General features: G+C 28.3%; 1 protein-coding gene and 2 long non-coding RNA genes across 8 annotated transcripts in view; 1 reads left to right on the top strand and 2 right to left on the bottom strand.

Moving 5' to 3' along the window:
- Positions 1 to 19,510, top strand: part of LOC121121967 (uncharacterized) — a 177,296-nt gene that overhangs the window by 34,331 nt on the left and 123,455 nt on the right. The gene's annotated exons all lie outside the window — the stretch shown is intronic.
- On the bottom strand, positions 7,531 to 8,205 carry LOC121121996 (uncharacterized). Its single transcript, XR_011781399.1, has 3 exons — positions 8,021 to 8,205; positions 7,861 to 7,965; positions 7,531 to 7,788 (listed from the first exon to the last, which is right to left on the bottom strand). It is a non-coding gene; the product is annotated as an uncharacterized lncRNA (long non-coding RNA).
- LOC121122003 (uncharacterized) lies at positions 18,090 to 18,704 on the bottom strand. Its single transcript, XR_011781396.1, has 3 exons — positions 18,511 to 18,704; positions 18,351 to 18,455; positions 18,090 to 18,278 (listed from the first exon to the last, which is right to left on the bottom strand). It is a non-coding gene; the product is annotated as an uncharacterized lncRNA (long non-coding RNA).

The raw sequence follows: 19,510 nt of genomic DNA, 5'->3' as shown, positions 1-19,510 counted from the left end.
TGTACTACGGCCTTCTTAGACCCACGATTTGTAAACACTAATATTACCTATTATATTATATACGTAAATAATTCAGATCTTGATTTTCAATAATAAAAACAATCCAAGTCTATATTCATTCATTGTTAATATTACTAATTAACTTATTACTTAGCAAGTGGTTCGATAAAATATGAGCATCAAGAATTTACTTATATAAGGGATGTGCGTCCAATGATTTAGAGGACATCAAAGTTTGATATTACTTTTGATATAATTTTTATTCAGATTTTAGAAGATATATCAAATAAAGTTTTTATTTTATTCGTTGGATATTGGTTATAAAATTATTCCTACTCTAATATCCAATATTTATAGCGAAAAAAAGTTGTAAATATTTTTTGCATATTTTTGTGCATTAATTTATAATTTAAAAATCAGGTTTGTGGGGTGATTTCGAACACAAGTGTTCGGATTGAAACTTACTTGTACGGTTTACACCCTTTCCAAATGAAAATGATAAAATGGAGGCACTTTTTTTATATTTTACATTAGGCGGCAAGTGTATTAAAATGCCAATGGTTTATACAAGAAATGCTCCAAAAAATATTCCTTAGAGGACCTTCCAAACGCATTTGAGGATCATGCCGTACGAATGAATATTTGTAAAACTTCTAAATTGCATAATCTTCCACCGACAACTTGATTTGTAGTAATTAAACGATCCCGAATTATAGACTGCAAAAACAAATCCTCTTAGAACTCAACAAACCGTCTTTAACGATAAAATCGACAGCCAATTTTGCCAATATTTAAAGACTACATCTTTAATGTTTTATGGATTTACTCCATTTCAAACTTATGAAAGTGCTACTAAAAATCAAATTGTTTATCCAAAATCTTGGGACGAAACCAAAAGAGTAGAGGGAAAGGATTGAATTAGATAATTTTTGGATTGAAACAAGACTGTTAACATCTGGAAATCCGAATTGGCGTCCTTGGGTCGTATTCAATATGAGTTATGTGACTAAATTTTTTGTCAACTACAAAAGTCACAGAATCTATAATCTTGATTAAACTAGAATCACATCAACTCCAAAAATGACAAAACTCATTACCACAAAAGGATGCCATCTATTTGGACAAGTTGTGTCAAGAGTAAAGGGCGAAATTGTTACTATGGTTGGTATTGTAAGAGCAAGAAAATACCTCCAGTATTTGTTTTTCCAAGAATAAAATTTGATAAAACAAAAATTATGTCTGGGCGACTAGTGAATAATTGAGACTCGTACACAAATCTAGTTGGATGAAATTTGAAAACTTTTTGTTATTTATTGAACACTTCATCAAATATTCCCATGCATCTAAAAGCAATAATGTGTTACTTATCATAGATAACTTGGAATCTCATTTAAATTGTAATTCAATTCAACATGCCAAAGATAATGGAGTTGTATTTCCTTACTATTCCTACTCACACTTCAAATAAATGGAAGCCCTTGGATGTTTCTGTTTTCAGAGATTAGATAATTCACCGGAAATATCATTCTAGGAAATCCAACCATTTCCAAAGGCTCCTCCTAGAAAGAAAAGTAATCTTGGAAGAAAACCAGGGCACTGTAAGATGGCTACAAATAGTCCAAATAAAATCCCATCCTCCAAGTTGGAAAAAAAAAAAAAATTGAGCACCTAATTAACAATCCAAAATTGGTGTATTCAAAGGTTTATTAACCCATAACTTCCCACACGTACATATATGTATGTCAAAATTACCTTTTTTGAAATTATTTTTTAGCTACAAACTGTACTAAAATCATCAGTTTCTTTAATCGTATTTAAACATTATAACCACCTCAACAATAATTGTTACTTCATTTAAAAGAAAAATATAATTTGTGTAGAATAAGTGCTGTATAATTTATAGATCTTTGAATTATGGATCTTTCTGGAGGAATGTCTAACATTCTGGACTTTCATAGGAATAGATATACCCTTTATTATTGATTTTAATGTTTTAAAATTATGTATTGATATGTACCTCATACATGAATTATTTTTGCTACAGTCTTATTTTATAATTAATATTAAATTTTGTAAGTACATATATCTACGTGTGGGAATGAACACTAGAAATATCTTATTTTCCCTACTTTTGCAAACGTTCTAATTGTTTTACCTAAAGATCAATTAATTAACTTTGATGTTGAAATTAATAATTATATAAATTAAAATTTGAATCTTCAACAGATTCCTTCGCTTTTAGAGAATGCCACTCCAAATGCATCTACAAGTGTTTATGTAATTCCATTCGAAGATCCTTATGAACAGACTGATGAAGATAGGGATAAGGAAGAAGCAATTGAAAAATATCCCAATTGTCTTCGAAAAGGTTTGTTGACCTCCAATACTGATCTTTGTATTCATCATCAATATAACTTAGACGAAAATGAAAAGCCAAATTTTGATGAACCTCAGCGTATATTTGTAAAAACAAAAACAATTTAAAAGTACATATAAACATATATGGAAATAAGATCCTTTTTTTATATCTTGACAAATAGACAGAGAAAATTATCTTTCAATTGATAGTCGAAAGCTAAAAGAAGTTAAAATTTATGAGAAAACATTCCAAATATCACATCCACAGTTAAATTCCACCATATAAAAATTTAAGATGGAATAACTTAAAAATTCCATTTGATACCAATTCTACCACAACTACCTACTACGACTTCTTAAAATGATTCATACTGGAATCATCAATAGAAAAAAATATAAGTGGAGACGAAACGATCTGCCTACTACTCAAACAATCCAACCTTTAGTGACAGTGATACAGTTTGAGCGATTGATGCCATAATGCAGCACTAAGTAGCTATCTCAAAGCGTCACAAAGAAATATGTATTGGCAAAGACTCAATAAATATCTTAATAAAAAAATCGATGTCCCAAAATTGATTTGATGAATTTCTACTCTCTATACATTTCGCTAATAACAACTATCCGCATCCTGACGATCCCTTATGAAAAGTTTCCATGCTTTTTGAAACCATAAACAGAACTGCACAAAAATATGTGGAGACGTTTGAATATATTTGTGGGAATGAATCGATGGTCAAGTACTTTTGACCCAACATTATGAAAAAATACGCCAAATCAAAGCCAACACTATTTGGGTCTAAGATTGAGGTTTTAACTACATCTTCCGGCGAGCTTCTTTATTGCATTCCTTATGGGGTATCCAAATCTCAATAAAAAGGTTATTAATTGGGATAAGGGAGGGATGTTGTTTATGGACGACTTTAAGAAGAACACATATCCAAAGATTGTAAGGTGGTCATGGATAACCTTTACATTAGTTTTGACCTCATAGACAACTTGAGAGATAAAAAAAAAGTTAGATTAGTAGGTACTGTTAGATCCAATATACTCAATTCAATTTCAATCCATTCAAAAAAAGGAATCAATAAAAATGAAAAGAGGGAAAAGAAGTGCACTTTTAACAATTATGATAAAGTAATCATTGTTGAAATAGACAACAGTCCAGTTTATATTGTAAATAATTTCATTGAAAAAGATCCATTTAAGCAGAAACAAATAGAAGTAAATCAGCCTCATTTCTGCAAAATTTACAACAACACTCTGGAAGGGTTGACCAATTGGATTATTTGGTTTCAAAGTATGCAATAAGTTTACGAAGAAAAAAATGATATTGGTGATTTTTTAATTGGAAAATTTAAATATGCAAATGGTTCAAGCATGGCGTGTTCATAGACATAGTGGTGTAATTTTAAATTCAAAGGAGAAACAAAATATTTTATTAATTTAGACGATTATATACAAATCCTTGGAAACCAATCATGGTAAAAATATCCACACCATTATTTTGCCAAACTTACAACATAAATTTTTTTATATATATAATTGTCAAAACAAAAAAACAAAATGCTTGTGTATCATGTTTATCAATATGCATACATAGACGCAAAAGATTTTTGCTATTTTTTTTTTTGAAAAATACCGTATTCAACGCTTGTAAATAATATATATCAATATATTTTTTATGATATTTATCGTAATGAAGTTAAATTGGAGTAAAAAAATATGAAAATTAGTTGTAACCCTATTTATTATCATAGCATCATTTTCATTTATAAGTAAAAATATTTTTGTAGGATATCTTCCCAAGCGTGCATATATGTATGGGCCCACCAACGGCACAAGTGACACTTTTGATGGAAAAATGATTTTGAATATTAATATATGCACTAATAGAAGCTATTTTACAAAATTTCATAAAAAAATTCAATCGATTTTTACAATTGGGAAGTAATGGGCTAGGGTTTACCAACCCCCATTAATATTTCGTGTATGACTGTAATTGTAAAAGAAAAAAAATATATCTTGTGACAAATAACTAAAGCTTTACAGTTTATCTGGGGAATTTTTCTTCATTTTTTTTCTCTCGTAAAATAGTGTAATTAGACTTTTTAGGTTCATATAGTCAAATTATTCTAATATTTATAAATTTTCAGAATTGCATTACTACAAAAATGGTAATATATAAAGTGTATCATATCACCCGAAGAGAAGGGTGACACCGAACACTTTGACAAAAAAAAGTTAAAATATGGTGTTAAATCCTGAGATATCTTTCATGGGAGCTCATGTGCTTGAAGGGATTGACGAGGGCGGTATTCTTTAACTCTTCCAGGTCCAGTTTTTGACATAGCTGTTCTCCCTCTCTACGTTTGGGACTTGCTGACGGGGTAAACGGTGATCCTGGAGACGCCCAACTGCATGGAATGCGGGAATGGAAATTCGTCGATTACGTTCAAGTGTCATTTTCTCGACTTCTACGTAAGCTAGAGAGATCAGTTTTTAAACTAATTGATTATGCTTTAATGTATCGAAATATTAATGAATTTTAATCACTCAATCTTCATTAATTATTGAATTAGTAAGTGTTCAGATTTCAATGAACAACCCGGTATTTATAAAAGATAATTAACCTATTGGTTATTACTAATTAGTGTTTTCTTCAGAGATGGCAGTTCATAAATAATTTATCACTTATTTTTGATAAATCCTTGTTAATAACCCGTTTTAATATCTTAGTTCTCCATATTTCTTTAATGATTCAATATTTAATGCAAACATGTTTCCAGATAAACAATTTATTATTGAATACTTTACTTAAATCTTAAAATTAAAATAAATGCAGAGAAAGGGAGATATCCACTTCCCTGAAAAAACTATTTATGGTTGAATATAAATTTTTAGCCATTTGTATATTTTTCTATAATATATTTTCTCAATATTTCATATAAATAAACCATTAAAATGACCAACTAAGGTGCATATAAGGGAATATATATTTAATTAATAATTATATTTAAGACTAGCACGATCTCAAAGATGGCCAATTAAATTTTTTTTGTTTATATTTAGCTTGTTTATATTAAAATTCAAGACTAAAATGATTATTATATAATAGGTAAATTTCTATTGTAAAACCTCCTTGTATACAACATTTTTTGTTGCTTCTGTCCATTTGATGTAAATATAATAATATAACTTAATCCCCTTTTGACACTCTTGAAAATCCAACATATAATTGGCCATGTGAAAATACTGATTTTTGTAAATATAAAGCAATTATTTTTGAAATGTTAACCTAGTGATTTATTTAGCGTTATTGTTATCTTGCCATGTTTCTTCTTTAACCATAATGAAGATTGAAGATACATATTAAAATTAACTTGTTAATCCTCTTCTTCCTTCATTTAACTACTCCCCTTTTTAATTCATATTCAATATGCGTTCTTCCTTTTTCAGTTACTAAAATAGTTCGTCTTACGGATTTTTAATTTTTTTGGTGCATTTTCGAATATACAACCCATACCTTATAAAAAACTTTGATACACGATCTTGTTTTAGGAAGAAAAAAAAACTTATTGACAAAAAATGAAAACATACCCTCCAGAGCCCAGAAATCTAGTCTGATCAGCCCTTCCTACGTAACTCAGAATTATAAAGAACTTTTATCTTATGTCTAAAGTATGTGTCTGTTTTTAAAATTATAGCGTTTCTATCCTTGTTTTTCTAAGCAAGTCGTACATTATATACACACACGCACATCTATAAATTATTCTTAGTATTAATGAATTTAGTTTTTTTAAATTTGTTTTGTGATTGTTTTATTAGATGAATATTTCACTAATTTGTCAAATTCATGTTTTTTAGCTGAGGTTTTTATTTCTTTTCTCGCCTCCCTTATTATTATTATTTTTTGGTATGTTTAATTTATAATACTAAGTACTAATATTTTTAGATGAATACTAATATTATTGAATTATTTAATAAGAAAAAAGAAACAATAAACAACTATTAAATCGAATAATAAAAAAAGTTACCCATTGATTTACTAAGAATAAAAAAAGACATTTAAATAATTTAAACTTTTTTTTACTCTAAATTAAAACAGCCATTTCCTCAGAATAATATTTTAGCTCATTTAAAACTGTTGAATAATTTCTTTTACTAAGAATAAAAATTTAAATAATTTAAACTTTTCTCTAAATTAGCCAGAACTCATTTAAATGTTGTAATATATGTAATAATATATTATATTCTCAATTTCTTTGTTCTTCCGGATATTTATGTAATTGAAACGATTATAGATTATGTTTTTCATAATTTGCAATGATTATTGATTTATAAACTTTATACAAATATTGTGTTGTATAAACTTTAACAAATAATACGTAAAATAAAAAAGTGACGATAAGTTATAAGTAATTTGATATATAAATACATAAAATTACAACAAATTTGAATAAAATATATTCATCAAGGACTTTGAACTTTCTGTAAAAAAGTACACAACTTTGAATGCAACTATTTTGGTTAAATATAACATTACTATGTTACTTCCCTGGGACTATTTATCAGCCTCCAAATAATAAGATATCTTTTTAGTATCTTGTATATATCATATTTTGCTTTACCTTCCATATAAATACTTAATTTATTATAAATTAAAAAAAATGAGATGGTTCTTCATTAGTTTTAGGAATTAATTAATGAAGTTTGAAAAGAATTATTTAAGAGCTCTTTTTATGTATCTATCCTAACAAAGGGAAATGAAAGGAGAATGAATAAAGTCTTGTTATATTTATATATGTCTTGTTTCATTATGACTTAATAATTTCAAAATAACTTATCCTCAAGAGCCTACAAAATTTAATATTCTTATCTTATTTTCAATTATGAATTCACAAGTATAAAATATAACCATAAAAAAAAAATTCGCTGATTTTCATATGTGGCATCATATATGAGAACTAATCAGAGCAAAAAAAATTATATTTTGCTAAAATAATAAATTTAATGAAAGGTGACAAAAGAAACAGGAAAATACTCACATTTAGATTTGAAGAAAAGTAAAAGAGAGTTATTTAACAATAAATTTAGGAAGATATTAAAAACAAAATATACATATTTGAACACATAAGCTCGTTTTTCATAATTAAATAAGAAAGTAGTCAATATATTAAACATTATATATTTTTCAAGTATTATTATTTGAAAAAAAAGAAGTAAAACAATAGTTATGAAAAAAGTTGTTACTTTATTCAAATAAATATAGAAACATTTATTCAGGATTAGATCTTCAGCATTTTTGTTATCAGCACTTATTGCATGTTTGTTGACAGTTCTTTGCGACAGAAGTGTAGTTACAACAATGTTTGTAATATTGGCACCACCATCCCCATAAGTTTTTGCATGGTGGTTTCTGTGTAACCGCTATAATTATAAATACATAACCTATTAGCATCCATTTCATATACAAGGTGATTATTGTGGAAAATAACTTACGTGTACAAATTCCACATGTTTTATGGCACAATTTGCGAACCCAGAAATTGTATGAACAATAATTTCTATAGTGAAAACACCATTGTGGGAAACAGTCTCTACATACTTTAAGAATATTTAATTTGAAATCCTTTCTAGAAATATAATACTTTATTTTTACCTGGAGCAGGGGTTGTCGTTGTAACTACGGTTGTTGTAACTGGGGCCTTTGAACTCAATCCTTTTGTTTGTTGTGCAGGTGTTGTCTTGGTCATCTGTCCATAAACCAGCAAAGTGGAGCAACCCAAAAGAGACAAAAGGAAAAGATACTTCATACTTGATTCACAACTAGAAAATAACTTGATTATCAAGTATTTAATTTTGCGATATATATATACAATATTAAGTTTGTCAGAATCTAGCAATACAAGTGTAAATAAATCCAGTAATGTACATTAAAAATACTTCAATTAAAGATAAAATTAATTTTGCTTGATTTGATGACAATGTTATTTTTTATATTTCCGTAACGGCGGAAATATTTTTTTTTTAACTTTGTCACATATGGAACAAATATAGAGCAATGACAAGTATTAAAGTTATAATTTTTTTCAATAGACTTTACAATTATCACAGAAAGAAATCCTTTCAATAATGGACAATTCTAAAATAATTTTTCGATTACATTACTGCGATAAGTAATGTATTATTTTAATTAATTATTGATTCATTGAGTAAAGACTCATATTTAGATTCTGAAGTAATTTAGTATAAAGTCTTTGGACCAAATGAAAACCCTGCAAAACTGGAATCGGAAGCCATAAGTGAAGAAATTCTTACAATTCATGACATGAAATCCAATAAAACAACTGGACTAATACATGGAAAATTTCGACATCCGCTACTTAGGTCGGTCAAACCATGGCATTTAAAGTTAACATATAGCTTTCATAGATTCTGGCACGTTGTTAATATGTAAAAACCCTATCAATCTACTAGATTTGACGCCAATGTGGGAGGAAAGAATTATGTGATCTAATAAAATTGTCAAAGAAAATAAATTTACGGCCCATTTTCAAGTTTCAATAGGGTGTATTTTCTTTTTTACATCTTGCAAGGATTGTAGAAGGACATACAATTCAGTTTTACATGCTTTCATGGAGCTGCTATAAGGCTTTTTATGGCACAATGCTGGGTTGTTAGGCTTGGTCGGTTTGCCTTCAAACTATATGAAATCCCTTATTTTGTTCCGGATTCCTCTGCATATGAATTTCAACCCCAAAATCCGTGCGATAAATCATGTGTTAATAAGTTCTAAAGCTCTTAAAGCAAGTCGAGTTACTTCCGACAATGAACTACGATTTCGGGAAATTAGGAATTGCATCTGCAGTAATATATACTGCTTTTTCCTTGTGTTTTCCTAAAGGGAATTCCTTGGATTGGGACACAATAGATAGATTCCATAAAAGTAAAGAATGAGATGAGCAGCGTCTTTTGGGTCTTCTGATATCATTATTATTATCGTTCTTTAGATGTTTTTTTTTTAAATTGTGGTTGTATGTTTATATTACTCGGTTATAGTTGTATTTTTGATTTTAGGAAGTAATGTTAATCAAAAAGTGTTTGGTTTTGCTTTCTCAATATTTGGATATTTTTTATGAATTTTTTTTTGGTGGGCTATAATTAACGGAAGAATTTTAAACTAAAATTTTTATTTATTATTCTTATTTTCGCAATCCCTCTTAATTGATTTTTTTATTATATTATGTATGTTTAATATAAAATTTATTGTAAAATAAAGCCTAAAACAGATTCAGGTTGGGAGCTAGTCATGTTTTTTTGCCAACCAAACACTTCTTATGTATAAAAAGGTGTTACATACAAAAATCGATACACATGGATTTCAGTGTAGTCAGCAGCATTTAAACTTTTATTTTATGTTGATCAGAAACATGAATATAAGTGATGCAGAATTTGTCCTATGATGCAGATTAAGACGAAGTTAGTGGTAACTTAAGGAAAAATTGGTCGATTTAAAACAATACAGGGAGCAACAAGTTCAAATTTTGTTGGTATAAGGCTAATAATATGTCTATATGCATTAAACATGCACCAGGGGTAAGGGAGCTCTTATAAAAAGATATGACGTACCTCAAAAAAAGTTAAATCGATCCTTGAGATAGATGGGGGGGACTTTCTTTAGAGATAATTTTATTCCCCATATGAACTCTCACTTTAAGCCTAATAATGTAATATCCGACAAAGATTAATTATGCATCGCAGACACACACATAACATCTTATGGCCACCCTCTGGTGGAATTAAAGAAAGAGAAGAGTCGTCAATATGGAATCTTCAATTTAAATGAATATAATAATAAACATTTCAATCTAAGGAATAACACTGGTTGTCATACCTATCATTTTTAACTGGAGGGATATTTTAACAAAAAGTTTAAAAAAAAAATCTAAATAAAGTATTTGAAATAACTACCGATTAGATAAAATTAAGGATTATAACTATATCCCACTGAATCTCTAGAATACAACGTGACATACCGGATAGATGTGCATGAATCTTTTTTCAACATCTTTTCAATTTTTTCTAAGTTATACTTGATTGCATACCACTTACCTTTATCCTATAAATATAACCATAAATAATCTTTAAAGTCACACCCTTTAATAGGAGTAAAGTCTGTATTATCTATCAGTATTATCTTTGTAATCATCCATTAAGTATAGGAATGAAAATCTGGATATCTATTGTTCTATGTTATAATCAACTAACTTTACTTATTTAAGATATTCGTATAGTAAGATTACCGCGAGTGTACATATGAAAGCTTGCTCTCTTTTCTTATTTTCAATTTGCATGTATCAAAGTAGTTTTAAAACGTGATTATTATGTATCTATTGATATCTTAACTGTGTTATTGTATAAAGTTTATATTTAAATAACCATAATTCAATTTTATATATGAAGGATAGTGTCCTTTGCTGACGACACATAGCTTGTTTGCCACTCAGAAGAGGAGACCAAACATGACCTCAGATAATTTCTGAAGTGAAGCGACCGTTAAAAAAATCTTGTAAATCATGAGAAAAGATCCTTTATGATTTTTCTGGGCTGCGCTGTTGAACTGGAAAGATGAAGAATGTGGGTGTTTATTAGGATCTTAGAGTACTGACATCTTCTAATATGAAATTCAGCACTCATATTTAAAATATTGTTAGAAAAGCAAACAGAGTGCTTGGGTTTATTAAAATAAGTTTTAAAACCAGAAATGTGAAGCTGATGATGAAGCTTTTTAAAGCATATGTTATGACCATATTTTAAACTATAAGAGGAAAACGTCTTCTCTTAAAAGTTCTAAGAGCTTTTAAAAAAAAAAAATCTACATCTACTTTAATTCCCACTCTAAGAACCCCACGTGTAATTTTGTTTTGTTTTTCATTTTTGGTTTTATCATTAAATTCAATGAAATAATTTTACTAGTGCATTTAAATCACAATTTCCCTTATTATTTCATCTAATCTTATTCAAATTGACTCATTTAATTTTACCACATTATATCATTTCATTTTAACATATTATTTTATCTTATTGTTTTATTATATTTTATCATAAGTTGGCAAAATTAGGCTTTATTTTATCAACTAGTCGAAACCAAACAAATAAAAAAAATGTATCAGTAAGTATGATTCTTTTAAAACTATCACATAAACATAGATTTATAAAATTCTTACATAAATTTAAAGTTCATTTGTAAACACGAATGCACCTTAACTCACTCAGAAATAGCAATAAAATAGATGGTCGCATTTTATACAATTAATTCAAATGAAACATTTAAAAAAATATGTATTAAGTTTGAGGTAACTATCTTGTAGTCGAACCACTTTTCTTATGAGTCTATGAAGAGTATGCAAAATATTATTTTTTATAGTTTTTTAGTACAGGCTTAGGCTTAGAACCTAAACGAGGGAGGTATTACGTACCAAATCAATACTTGTATAAATTTTAATTAATTTTAACACACAATGTTACATTTTTTTATTCATGGAAAGGATAATATAATATGGTATATAGTTTTATCCCAAAAATATTGCTTTTAATTCACATTTATTTATAAAATGAGAAGACATCAATGAATATTCAAGTGACAATGTATATTTTCTACTAAAATTGATAAACACTCGTATCGCACACATGTTATGACAAAGTGTTAGAAAAAAATTGTTGTCATAAAGAAAAGCTTCAGAGAACAAGGATAAGGTAGAATGTTATCATAATTATAGCTGCATTAGTTTGAGAAATTTCAAATGACTCAAATAACCGTCAAGGCTCTGGCATTAGTTAGGTTTTAGAATACACTGAGACAACACCAAGATGTTTGCAAGATTACAGATCGGTTCTCAATTTCACATCCAGACTACAGCCATGATGTCTTCAGTGATCTTGAAGATTTCGTAATATCAGCCTCTACTACAAGACTAAATAGAATAAATACTTGCCATAACTTCTTCTAAACTTTCATAAATACTTTCAATGAAATTCTGCTAGATTACTTTACACTACACATGAATGGTAAACTTGTAAGGAATTTTTTAGTGAAACATGCAAAGGCCAAAGTAACTATTCCTTGGTGCTCAACGCTATCAAGAAGGGGAACTTCTTGGTGAACACTTCATTACAATTGCCGCTAGAATCCAACCTATATTAGAACTGATATATACATGGGGTCTTATAGACAACATTGTAGTCATTGTACTTGATACACCGGAGAGTAACAGAGTCATCAATATTGGTGTAGTGAAGCTAATGGAAGAAAAAATAATGCCAATGGTATTTTACTTCCATTGTTGACATCACATATCAAAGGCAATAATAGAAAGGAACTATTTTGGATGAAATTAATAGTCCAAACAATCTATTTTTCAAACATTTGAAAGAAATGCGAGTCAAATTATATCAGAACTACAAAGGAGAAGGACAGAAATGACGAAACCTGAGAGTTACAGAAAAGGAAAGCCAGTGTTATCAATGCAGCTACGGTTCTCACAGACCTGGTAATACATGATATTGTTTATAGTTTTATATCACAAATATTATCTTATTCTAATTTTATGCTTTTGGGGGAAATGTAACCGGCTCAAAAAACTCCTCCTGACATCTAATATGATTATGACAGTTACAGGAGAGCACATCAATTTATTAGGTAAGTAAAAGTGATCAATGATGTGGCTGAGAGAGGTGTGAAGCTAATGAGTGACTGTGACTAAAATCACAAATAAAACTGAGCAGAGAGGTTTTTAAATCAAATTTTGAGTATCACTGAAACAAATTTGACAGTCATCAGAAAGGGACATTGAACAAGTGAGACTACATACATAAATTAGTGACTTTTTAACGGGCAACTTATTTTTTATCTGGTTTTATTATAATACTATTTTTATACTTGTACCTTAAAAATGTTAAAAATTTTCAGAAGTATTTATATTTTTATCTTCATATTCAGGCGAATTTTGTTTGTTTTCATTTGGTATCACTTTTAATTGTATAGACTCAACCTCTGGGTTGCTACAATAATAAAAAAATAATATCGCAAATTTTTGAGTATTTAAAAACAACGTCAACAATAAAGCTAAGTTCCCCTTGTGACAGGTATATCTGAGGTCCAAAGTCAAAATTATTTGTATATATAGTCGTTTTAGATATTAAAAACGGGAATGGTATCATTTTACATACATATTTTTGATGAAAAAAGACAAATTCGAATTAGTGTATTGTAGTTGATTGCAAGAGAGAAGCCTTTTCAAGCGTGGCAGCCGTAGGAAATCGTACATGAGTACCAAGTGGTTAATTAAAATTTGAAACTTTGAATTTTAAAATTCAACAAAATTTAATTTATTAATTAACAGTAGAATTTAAAAAAAATTAAAAATATGAATAAATATTTGTTTGAGCTCTATTAATCATTGACATACCTGCCCTTAGTGGCAATGATGGATTTCAGGTCGCACAGAAAGCCTTGCACCTGCTGCAAATATAGTGCTCTATTATGGCGTGCCAGTGTTGGCTGACAATGGCTTTGAGGGTCTCGGAGTTTGGATTATGTCCACTGTAGGCCTCGACATGCACCCAAAATGTTTAGTCGAATGGGTTGGCATCAGGGCTAAAGGGGGCTAAAAGTGACAAAAGAAAGTCCTGGAGAGGCCCAACGTCTTGGTGAGCGAAAATGGAAATTTGTCAACCATGTTCAAGTGTCATTTTCTCGACATGTACCTAAGCTAGAGAGCTCATGTTTGTAACTAACTGTTTTTGCTTTAATATATTTAAATATAATATATATTCATATTTCAATGCACCACCTAGTACATACATATGTATAATTTAAAAAAAAAATCCATCAAAAGTTTGAATCAGGAGTTCATTTTTCTCATTTATTCCCCTTTTTTGACGTCAATAAAAATTAATATAATGAATAATGAGAAATTGATTTGCCTAATTATCAGTTTTATATATAGACAAATGATCATTTATCATGTCAAGCTTTTTGGAATAGCTACAAATATAATGTTTCGTATGTTGACTATTTTCTAATTTAATCATTTGCTTATCTTTCAAAAGAAAAAAATATTTTTGGAAAAGGGGTTTGAGTGGACAAAATGTTAATTGTGTTTTAATTAAATACCAAAATTTAAAATTAATTGCTCTTACTTTCTTTCAAATTCAAATGTAAGTACTTCCTGGTTCATTTAGCCACCCCAAAATAAAAATTATTATTTTAACAATATATAACTTTTTTTGCTCTTATTAATTCTTAAATAAGTGAATATTTGTTATCATTATATTTTTACCTGTGAATTCACAATTGAAAATAAGAAATGGAGAAATGGAAATTAAATTTTGTAGGCTCTTGAGCATAGATTATTTTTAAATTAATGAATAATTATGGAACAAGAAATTCCTCATTACTTTTCATACCCTTTTTTCATACTCATCGTCTGGATAGATAAATAATCAAAACTCATAAAAACATTATTTGAAACCTCTAAAAATTAGTTCCAGGATTAGTTAATACTTCAGGAAACTAACTAAGTATCATCCAAAAAAAAAAAAAAAACACTGATACATAAAGTTTATCAAAAATTAAGAATTTAAATAGAAAGTGAACTAAAAATATGATACATACGAGGTGTGTTTAATCAGTAATGTGACTTTTCAAATTTTGTAGGTATCGTATATCTAATATGCTAGATTTTTTTATTGTTTTATGTTATTATATTCAAAAAAGAACTTTTTTTTTAAAGCTATAAAATATGTTCAGTTTGTTTTTGAAAGGTATAATGGTAAGTTGTATTTTTTGTATTCAGCAATTTTTGTTATTGAAAAAAAAATGGATCAATGAATTTGCACGAAATGTTATGTAGAAAATGAAATCAAGAGCTCAAAAACACATGAAATTTGGCAGTCGTATACGGTGAAAATGTTTTGAGTATAACAATGTTTATAAGTGTTGCAATCTCTTTCAAAATGGCCGCAAGGATGCCAATGACGAGCCTTGCTCTGAACACCCAAGCATGTTAAAAACGTTGAAGTATTTAAGAAAATTGAATTTTGAAAATAGTCAAATGACTATCAGTAAAATTGCTAAAGATATTACCATATTGGTGGGCTCGTGCCATGAAATTTTTCGAATATTTTGGGCATGAGACGAGTGTCAGATAAGTTGGTTCCAAAACGGATTAATTTTGACAAAAATAATCGTCGCATTAACATTGCTAATGATCATCCGGATTTGCTCAAAAGGGTCATAACTTGTGACAAATCATGTGTATAGAGTTATGAAAAAAAAAAAAAAAAAAAAAGCTGAAGATACCTATGAAAAGACTTACATCAAAAATTCGCCGAACACACAAATAAATTATAGTCATTATGCCCCTCAAAAAGAAATTAAACATATTTTATAGCTTTAAACAATAAATATATGTTCTTTTTCGAATGTACTTAAAAAATCAAGCATAACAAATATACATTGCCTGCGAAATTTGAAAAGTAGGCTTACTTTTTGAACACACCTCTTACAAGATATTACAAAGATATATCCGTCTCTGATGTAGATAAAAACCTCCTTGGTAGAAACACAGTTATGTTATATTTAACCAAAATTGATTTTATTGTTTCATTCATACTCGATAGTTTTTCTCATAAAATTCATAGTTATTGATAAACTATAATTTTTCAAATTTGTCGTATTTTTATATTTTAACAAATACAAATTTTTAACTTAACTTGCATCTTTAGAATAATTAAACAAATCAAATATATACATTTTTGAGCCTTATTTTTAACAAAGAATGTAATATATAAAACACCAAACAATTGAACCCTTAGTTACTATTCAGTATTTTTGGATGTCTTCATCGGAAAAAATGAATCTTATTACTGGAGGTATTGTTTAGGAAAACATAATATATAATAATGTCAATAACATAAATATGGATCTACTAATTCAACTCCGAAAGAACTAAAAAAATGAGTTATAAAAATATATCTTATTTAACTGTTAAGAGATTATTAAATAGTACATATGCTTTGTTACTATGCTTCTATGTTTGTGTTTAAAATATATATTAGACTAAGGAAATAGAAATGACCCTGCTTTAATTCGTGTCTAGTGATACAAATAAAGTCTTAAAATTATGGTTGTCTTAGACCAATAATAAGGGAACAAATTAGAAATTCTCTTTTTTGATAGTTATGATTAGACTTTGGATTTTAAAGCTATTTTTTTGGCGAAAAGGAGCAAAAAAGAGCGCTAATTTTTTTTGTAAAATGACCATTCAAAAGTAAGCAATTTGTATTTAAAGAAAAATATAGTTTTATAAGAATAATTAAAAATAAGTAGTGTTTTATATTTATCATAAGTCATTCATAAATTTTACTATATTATATGTACAAATACATATTTTAGAAAGATTTTCTTCCAATAATTTTTGCGTTCGATCAATATTGGTAGTTCTAAACATACTAAAATACGTCCTCATTCGTAGTTCAAAGAAATTTGAAGTTTGCTAGATCTTCAAGAGTCTTGTTAGAAGGAGGCATCTCATCATACCACCACTGATATTACTTAAGTGTAAATGAAAGATTAATTTGGCTCAAAAGTATTTCTCATTTGTTGCAAGATTCAATGGGGATTATTCAACTGTCAATTTTGCCCCAGATTTATCCTTTCTCTAATTAATTATTGTCGGAATCTGGCTCCCTCATATATTTTATCGTGTAATCATAACCCTGATTTCAACATATACATATTTTACCTCCAAAAAGAGAGCATAATAAAGAATGGTTTTTAAATGTATATTTTCCCTCGAAAAATATCATCAAATAATTATCAAAAGCTGTTCAGTAATATAAAAGGAACCCAAACATTCTGTATTTATTTCATATTAGTTTAGAAAAATGAGCAATTTTCAAGCAAAAAAAAGACAAAATAAGCAGTTTTTCCAAAATAAAGGTCAAAGTAAGCAATTTTTGAGTCATTGAGCGATCGCTCATACATCTTAAGTATATCTATGACTTTATTATGATAATTAAAACGTACTTACTTCCTTTTTGATAAATTGGGCTTCTGTTGTACCATTTTATGATGTAATTGATAGTAAGTTCACACATCTGGTACATATAATTCTTTGTAAAATTAGAAAAGTTTATGATTAAATTTGATGGACAAGACTCAGAAAAATTAATTTTTTGAAAAATATCTCAAAAGCGAAATTTGTCCCTCTCCATCTTAAATTATAAATAATGATATGAAATATATATTTTCTGATTTACATTTTATTGTTAATTTGGTTAATGTTTCTATTGTGGTCGTGATATATTTAAGATGTTGGATTATTTTTGTTTTTTTATTTTATTATTTTTATTAGGTTGAGGATTCAGGTTTTATGGGTAGAATTACTATCTATTTTTGTATAATTTGAAAATAAATTGGTGTTAATTAAGAATTTTGATCTTCTAAATCTTAAGAACTTGGAACTTTTGTATTTATATACAGTGTCCTCTCGTTAAAATGACTTCCAAAAAGGTGTTACATTAAGTGCTATAAAGATTCATTTGAAATATTGTTTCAAATAGTGTTATGAGTCTCTTTCATACAAATCTAATACCATTAAAATCCTCATTTTGATCAATTTACAGTCAAATATAATATTTGAAAAAATATAGTAAAACAATCGTTATTAAAAAAGATGTAGGACTTTATTCAAACAAATATTGAAACATGCATTCAGGATTAAATATTCAGCATCTTTGTTATTGGCACCTATTGCATGTTTGTTGACAGTTCCTTGCAACACTAGAGAAGTTACAACAATGTCTGTAAAATTTGCACCACCATCCCCATAAGTTTTTGCATGGTCGAACTGCTATAAGTATAGAAAAATACCCAATTAACATCTAATTAATATACTAATTGAATATTGTAAAAAATGACTTACGTGTACAAATTCTACATGTTTTAGGACACCATTTGCGAATCCAGAAATTGTATGAACAATAATTTCTATAGTGAAAACACCATAGTGGGAAACAGTCTCTACATACTTTAAGAATATTTAATTTGAAATCCTTTCTAAAAATATAATACTTTATTTTTACCTGGAGCAGGGGTTGTCGTTGTAACTACGGTTGTTGTAGCTGGGGCCTTTGAACTCAATCCTTTTGTTTGTTGTCCTGGTGTTGTCTTTGTCATCTGTCCATACACTAGAGTCAAACAACCCAAAAGGGACAAAAGCAAAAGATACTTCATACTTGGTCCACTTCGACAAAATAGCTAGATTATGATGTGCTTCAATTAGTTATATATATATACAATATTAAGCATCTCAGAGTCTAGCAATACAAGTGTTTTCGAATTACTTTTTTTTTTGCAAGAATTTCTTTTGTTAAATCTATATTTTTAATGGAAATGCAGTGTGTGCATTGAAATGTTGTACATTATATTGCTCAAGTAATTTGATTCAACCATCCAGTTAATAGTATTATGCCATTCCTTATTTATTGGGTTCATTCTGGTCTTAGAAACCGTCTTTAATACCGTCGGTCCATGGAACTATCAGTACTAGAACTGATTAAAAAAAAAGAACGTCATCAAGAGCCTAAATTTATAAACTTAATGACTTAATTGCAAGACTGAATTGGACCAACATTGTACTGGACGAGACTGCAGTTTACACTCATAAATATTGACCGACACATCTCTACTATCTGCTAATTAAAAATGTCATTTATAAATCTTTGCAGATGTTTTTTGGTATTACTCTTGCTTAGATTAATTATGCATCCTTCTAAATGTGGATTCGAATCATCAATATATTTTATAGAGCTATGATGAATCATTTCTAATATTATATTTATACATAGTTCCAATTTGCGTCATTGATATTTTTTTTTCTGAATTGATAAAACTTATTATTCAGCATATGCGATGTTGAAGCATGAATAAATAAATATTTGATGACTCTGATTTAATTTTTTTCTAATGAAGATCTACTCTTCATGTATCTTTATCACATATCTATCAATAAATCATATTTATTAAGGATCTTAAGGGGAATGGAATGTGGCAAATGACATAGAATTGGAGGACCTAGAAATT

The sequence above is a fragment of the Lepeophtheirus salmonis genome, chromosome 1 (genome assembly GCF_016086655.4).
Source record: "Lepeophtheirus salmonis chromosome 1, UVic_Lsal_1.4, whole genome shotgun sequence".
NCBI classification, from domain to species: Eukaryota; Metazoa; Arthropoda; class Copepoda; order Siphonostomatoida; family Caligidae; genus Lepeophtheirus; species Lepeophtheirus salmonis.
Note: the sequence above shows the minus strand (reverse complement) of the source record. Positions and strands in the feature narration are given on the sequence as shown.